At 45.6% G+C, this 7,598-nt stretch overlaps 1 pseudogene; it reads right to left on the reverse strand.

The window, feature by feature from the left end:
* Positions 1 to 6,809: 6,809 nt before the first annotated feature.
* LOC115473587 lies at positions 6,810 to 6,879 on the reverse strand (annotated as a pseudogene).
* Positions 6,880 to 7,598: the final 719 nt, after the last annotated feature.

The raw sequence follows: 7,598 nt of genomic DNA on the forward strand, positions 1-7,598 counted from the left end.
AACGTGTTGGATAAACATAAAGGAATCCTGTTCAGAAAGAATGGATCCTCAGAAGCTTAGCCGAGATTGGGTGGCAGAGTCGGTGGTGGGCTAGTGCTGGGCAGACTTATACGGTCTGTGCCCTGAAAATGGCAGATACAAATCAAGGTAAGGTATACACAAAAAGTAGCACATACGAGTTTATCTTGTTGGGCAGACTGGATGGACCGTGCAGGTCTTTTTCTGCTGTCATCTACTATGTTACTGACTACTCCAAAGCTGGGGAAACTCGACAGCGATTGTGGAAGTGACATCATCAGGTGTGAACTCTGGCTTTGATTTAAAAACAAAAGTGAGGACTACGATATGTGACTAGGTACATGCAGCACCAGCAGAGTATAAGTGAATATGTTTTGAATTTTCCTCTGATCTTGTAATGTCTCTACTATGTGAAAGAGGAAGGTGAAGGATGTCGCCCAGTCTAAATGGCCTATGAATTGTTGCCCAGTCAATTTTTTCATCTTTGATTCCTAGACTACGTGGTTTTCCTGGGGTAGGATTTCAGGGTAGCCTTGATATGAAAGATGTCTGCTTTAGTCCAGTTCTTCAGTCACTGCCCCTGTTCCCAGCTGGTGTAGTGGCTTTACTTCAGAGCCAGGCTTGCTTGATTGATTGATTGATTGATTTATATATGTGTGTATGTCCGCTAGGCTCTAAGAATGTTGGACAAAAAGGGAACATCATGTCATGGGTACTAAGGAAGTATTGTTACAAGAGCAGATACCCCACGATGCTTTTATTCTGGCTAAAAGAGAAGGTCAGAATGGGGGGGGGGGGGGTACTACCTGTCATGTCACCAGGGCTAGGCTGGTGACTTGGCCTATTCTGTGAAACCAGTGATGATCTCGGGAAAAGTGGTCAGTGGGTGACTGATTAGTTTGACTTTTCCAAAGGAAGTTTCTAACCTTAAAATCTGAGCGTTGGTTGGAGTCAATTCTTTCTACCTGTCTGGCCCAGTTTTGATAATTTGTGGAGACCATGGCCACTGTTGATAGAGAGCTTCAGAAGATGAATAACAAGATTCAATAATGAGAATGGTCTTGGTTGACTCTGTGGTCTAAAAACAAGGCTTTGGTTAAGGGTGATTATGGTGCTGGAAAACAAAGCTAGGAAACTGGAAAATTCAGTTTAATAATTATTTTTTAATTCTATTTTCTGTAAGTTGATCTTGCCTATTAAAATGTTGAAGAAATATTTTTGTGATCATTTGCATTTGGAACCACTCTCTTCCAGCTATCTCAAGAGCCTTTTTTGTTCCAGGCTTGCTGAAGAGGATTGTAGAGGAGAAAGCCAGACGTCTTCAGTTATAATGTTCTTAATTTTGACTACTTACCTGGAGATTTCTGTAGAAGAATCCATAGGGTTATATCTCCAAATGGACTAATTTAAAACATACAATATTCACGTGAAAGGCAATTGCATAAACATAAGCACAGCTCAGTAATATCATTGCCTTAATTCACTCCAAAAAAATGTCATTGGAACCCAAACCAATCAACCACAAATACCATGGAGCAAAAAAGCCTCAAACTTAAGTGGCAGTAATTTATCATATAATCACTAACTGCCTTCAGTCATATCATTAGCATAAAAAAAAAACATCCGGCACCAGAGATTGGATAGGATTATCAGATAAACATGCCTAGAGAGCCAAAAAGCTCATCGTGCACTAAGAAAATTACTTATCTGTGAAATGTCTTCAAAACAACTGTAAGCCATCCGTAATACTTCAATGCAGTTGCATTGTTGGATTAAAGCCATTTTGAAGACATTTTGCAGATAAGTAATTTTCTTAGTGCGTGATGAACTTTTTGGATCTCTGACGGGCATGTTTGGATAGGATTCTCAGTTAATCTGTGGTGCTGGATAGAGTTTTTTTATGCCAATGATATGAGTGAAGGTAGTTAGTGATTATATGATAAATTGCTGCCACTTAAGTTTTGAGGCGTTTTTTTCTCCATGGGATTTGTGGTTGATTGGTTTGGTTAGTCATTACATTTTTGGAGTAAATTAAGGTAATTATATTAGTGAGTTGCTCTAATTTAAAACATACCATGATAAGAATGAACCTCACCCTATGTCCGCATATGTCAGTAGGGCAACAACAACGTATTAAGAATGTACATTGGTGCTAGATCAGAATTATTTCATTATGATAAGAGTTGCATCTTTTCTGATGCATGTGTCCTGGGCATGGATTTATTTTCAAAAATTTGCTAGGTAGAAAGTGTTTTATTAAATTCAGAGGGAGAAACTGTGGATTTACAAATCAGTTCATCTACAAGTGTTTCTCTAGGGATCAAGAGCAGATTCTCTGTGTAAAGCATGAAATTGATTTTTTTCAAGGTTTAGACAGCAGATACTATTGGGTTTAATCAAGTTATGGGATTATAGGAGATCTTAGCCTTATAGATACATTTTGGTTTATTTTGTAGGTTGTTTGCTTCTCTTGAGGACTTCAGAAAATATTCAGCGTAATATAATAATAATCTATCTATATTTGTTTTTGTTTTTTTTACATTATCCTTTTTGTCTTGGTAGTTGATATAGACATTTTGTTTTCTTTTTTTTTCTTTGTATATTAGTTGTAAATTTCCTGTTTACAACTTTATAAGACTAAGCTCCTTAAGCTTTAGAGCAGTGATTCCCAGGCTTTCTAAGTTCACAGTGCCCTTACACCCCACTTTTTTTTTTTTTTACAAAACTATGTGGCAATGCTGAGACATTCACTTGAATGGGCTGTGTCAGCATTACCATACCAGAGCTGCTAGCATGGCTTTGTAAAAAGGGGGGGTTAGTGTCTAGGAATTTTTGCATAGAGACCCTAGGCCACAGTTTGAGAACCGCTATCTTAGGTGATCTCCTTCTGTCTCCCCATTGCAGCATTGAGTCTGCTTCAACTAGCAGGGCTTAGGCATCCCCACTAGTGAAGTCTTCTCCCTGAGCTCCAAGCTCCATGCTGTCTGTTACACTCTGTTCCACTGCTCCAGAGGTGCAGCCTGCTTGCGCAGGGTATGGGCATTCGAGGATGCGGTGGCCATCTTGGATGTGGTATCGCCAGGCTAGGATGGCCATCTTGGAGATGGGCGTCTCAGGTTGTGGCAGCCATCTTGGAGATGGGCAGCTTCAGCAAGGAAGCCCATATTTGGGCATAGGGCATCTCTTCTGATGGAGGCAGCCATCTTGGATCTAATTTCCTACACTATTTAAAGCCCTGCCTCCAGTCCTTCCTTGCTTCGGCCTCTAGTGCTTAGAGGTTGTGGTCTACATCTGTGTTCTACAGCCGGCTAGCTGTGATTTCTGTGATTCCTGGATTGTTGCCTGACTACGCACTGTGTTGCTGCCTGCCTAGACCTCGGACTGTTTCTCTATTCGCTGCGCTGCTGATTCCTTGGCTCCTGGACGGTGTCTGCTCTCCCTGCCTGTCGGGTCAGTGGCCGTGCAACCCCGCCGGTTCCAGAAGTCCTGGTGGCCGCCTGCACCTGGGGCCTCAACTCTCAGGGAACGGCGGTTGCTTCCCAGGTGAAGCTAGGGGTTGTCTGGCTGCCTGACCGAGTGCGGTGTCACTCCATCTTTGCCGTGCTCAGTCGGGGCACAAGGGCTCACATTCCCTGATGTAACACAGAGAAAGTTAGCAGCATTCCCGTGCATGCATTAGCGAGTTTAAACTTGCTGCCAACTTTCTCAGGGAGCATAGGCCTCAGCCAGTGAACTGTTTTAATGGGCGGTGCTTGGGCATCCCCACCCCCCCCCCCCCCCCCCAGCCATTCCATGGCCCTCTTAAAATATGTCACCATTCCCCTGAATGTTCATTGTGGTGCTGGACTGCTGCTATAGAGTAATAAGTGTTAATAATTTCATGAATCTTGCTTGTGGAGAGAGATGAGAGAAAGTGAAGTAGAGGTTGTATTGATTAATTGGCTCAAATACAAATGGAAAGCAACTTTCTCCTTTCCATCAGTATAGGAATTGTTACTAAGTGGGTATGAAATGAGAACTTCTCTGTTACTCTTTGATGGAATGTGCTATGAATTCTATGAATTCTATCATCCACCTACTCCAACTCCTGGCATTGATGTCTCAATTCATGTAGCAATCAGGGTCTTTCATGCCCATAAAATGACCAGTGTGGTGGGGCTAGTTCTTTATATCCATCTGATCAGTGTAGCATGGGCCTTTCTCACTGTAAAAGTGAGCAAGACTACTACCCAATTATAATCTGTGGCGAATCCTCCACCCTCATGGTGTTACAATAGAACATCAGTGAAAACAAATAAAAGCTCAACCCCCTTCCTACTGATGCATATTGAACAACTGAAAGACTACATCCCAACCGCATCCCTGACCCTTAAAAAAAATTTTCCAAATCTTAGCGCACATATATTAAAGCCCGGAAAAAAAATCGTAGTACAACTGTGGTACACCACCAGCATTAACAATCTCTAAGTTTCCTCTTTGGTCATATATGTGGATTTTCTGGCCATAACAAGCCAACAAACACAATTGCCAGCTATCTTATGGGTTTTATCCTTGGTGCTAATTATGGACTTGTCAAATATACTAATTAAGAGGGTGAAGTTATCTGTTGTAGCTGAGCCACATTCCTCAGAAAATGGTACTACTGGAGCAGACTTTGTTCCAGTTAAAATAAGTTCAATTCCTATTATGAATGTTTTTATAAACCTCCAAACAATACTTGGCTTAGCCCTCAGGAACTCAACCTTTTTCCACCACTGAGCTAGGAAGATCTGGTATTGGTACTGGGGTTTTTTTTTTGTTTGTTTTACTGAGCACAAGCTGCTGGAATATGACAGGGGATATGGATTTCACCTAGTTGCATCTGTTGATTACTTCTTTAGTGTATGTACCAGTAGTGAATCGGCAGAGCTCTTCCATAAAAAGGCAGCAAGAATATAATAGAAAACAATCTTTATTCTTCAGGACTCAACACAGCACTGTGTTTTGGCAAAAAGCCTATGTCAGGGGTCTGTGTCTGAAATCACTGGAAAACAATCTTGACAAAGACATGGTCCAGGAGTGGGGGGGGTCAACATATGATATGCAGTACAGTGTACCAAAAGGCATTGTCGGGTCCTGAAGAATAAAGATTGTTTTCTATTATACTAGCCGTTCAGCCCGTAAAAACGGGCTAGTATAGGAGGGGGGGTTTGAAAGGCCCCCCACCCCGCCACCGAGTTCGCCACTGCCGCTCCCCCTCCGAGTTCGTGCCCCCCCCCCCCCGGAGCCGTCGCCACCCACCTTCCACCCAGTCGGGCCCTCGCTCTGCTATTGAAACAGCGAGGGCACGCAGCACACAGCTCTACTGCTGAGCTGCCGTGGCCTTCCTTCTTTGCCTGTGTCCCGCCCTCGTGTGACTTAACGTCGTCGAGGGCGGGACACAGGCAGAGAAGAAGAAGGAAGGCCGACGGCAGCTCAACAGAGCTGTGTGCTGCGTGCCCTCGCTGTTTCAATAGCGGAGTGAGGGCCTGACCGGGTGGAAGGTGGGTGGCGGCGGCGACTCCGGGTGGGGGGAGCGTTAGCGACGGTGGTGTCCCTCACAAATGCGCAGTACAGACCCTCTCTGTTCCGCCCTCGTCATCACGTATTGACGCGGGGGCGGGGCAGAGAGGGTCTCTAATGCGCATTTGCGAGTGAGTACGACACTCGCCATTTATATATATTGATTCTTCGTCTTGCTGCCTTTTTATGGAAGAGCTCTGCTGATTACATTACTCGTGGAACCTCTCCCGTTTCTAAATATCTATTAAATAATTCTTTAAGAGCTCCTTCAGTATCCTGGGATGTATCCCATCCGGCCCCATAGCTTTGTTCACCTTCAGATTCTCCAGCTGTTTATAAACTCTTCCCTAAACGGCGCAGTATCCACTCCATTCCCAGACGTTCCCTTGGCAGCCAACCGCGGTCCTTCTCCAGGATTTTCCTCTGTGAGTACCGAAAGAGAAATAATTGTTTAGCACGTTCCGCTTTATCTTCATCACTGTCCACATAGCCATTCTCATTATCTTTCAGTCTCGCAATTCCATTCCTATCTCTTCTCCTTTCTCCAATGTATCTGAAAAAAGTCTTGTCATCTCTCTTTACATCTTTAGCCATTTTTTCTTCCGTTCGCGCTTTCGCTAGTCGTATTTCCCTCTTCGCTTCTTTAACTTTAATCCGATAATCTTTTCCGTGATCCTCTCGTTGTGTTCTTTTGTATTTCTTGAACAAAGCCTCTTTTGCTCTTATTTTTTCAGCTACTTGTTTGGAGAACCATATAGGCTTCGAACATCAGGGCTTGCAAGTCTTGAACCTTTTTACTAGACTATGAGCGTTTGTGCACATAGCTTTCCATCTGCTTAATGAGTTTGGGTGGTTTTTTATATTTACATGACCTTTCCCTCTGTCATCATGTTTATTGTGGGGGGTGACTTTCCAAAATCCCCTGTTTCCTTTTGTTACCCCCCCCCCCCCACCCTCTAGTTTAAATGTCTAGAAACATACTGTCTGAATTTCTCCCCAAGGATCCTTTTTCCCATCACAGAACGATGTAGCCCATCATTATAGTACAGACCAGGGGCGTAGCCACGGGTGGGCCCACCCAGTTTTGGTCCAGGCCCACCCAGCAGTGGAGGCAGCGGAGCGGAGGGAGCAGCTCCGTTCCCGCATCTGCCTCCCTCACTCTCACGGCAGCGCTTCCCAAACGCTGCCCACCGCCGCCACGATCGCGGGATTTACCTCCCTCCTCTCAGTACTCAGCAGCAGCGGTAGCGAATCATACACGCTGCCACCTTCTAACCCGGAAGCGGCAGAGGAGACGCTTCCGGGTTAGAAGGAGGCAGCGTGTATGATTCGCTACCGCTGCTGCTGAGTGCTGAGATGGAGGGAGGTAAATCCCGCGATTGTGGCGGCGGTGGGCAGCGTTTGGGAAGCGCTGCCGTGAGAGTGAGGGAGGCAGATGCGGGAACGGAGCTCAGCCTGCACTGTAAATTTTTTTTGGGGGGGAGAAGAGGGCTCCGGGCGGGCAGGTGGAATCGCAGGACATGGATGGGAGCGGGAGGGGCGAGAGGAGAATCGCTGATGGCTGGAGGGAAGGGACAGGGGAGAAAAGAGAATTGCTGGTATAGATGGATAGAGGGGGGCAGGGGCAAGAACAGAATTGCTGGGTATGGCTGGATAGGGGCAGGGCAGAGAGGAGAATTGCTGGGGATGGATGAATGGTGGGGGCAGGGGAGGGAATAGAATTGCTGGGGATGGATGAATGGAGGGGGGCAGGGGAGGGAAGAGAATTGCTGGGATGGATGAATGGAGGGGGGCAGGGGAGGGAAGAGAATTGCTGGGGATGGATGAATGGAGGGGGGCAGGGGAGGGAAGAGAATTGCTGGGGATGGATGGATGGAGGGGACAAGGGGAGAGAGAAGAGAATTGCTGGGGATGGAAGGATAGAGGGGGGCAGGGGAGAGAAAAGAATTGCTAGGTATGGATGGCTGGAGGGGAGAGGAGAGTTGCTGGACATGCGTGGATGGAGGGGAGGAAAGAGGAGATAGGAAGGTTGCTGGACA

This window comes from Microcaecilia unicolor, chromosome 6 (genome assembly GCF_901765095.1).
Source record: "Microcaecilia unicolor chromosome 6, aMicUni1.1, whole genome shotgun sequence".
NCBI lineage: Eukaryota > Metazoa > Chordata > Amphibia > Gymnophiona > Siphonopidae > Microcaecilia > Microcaecilia unicolor.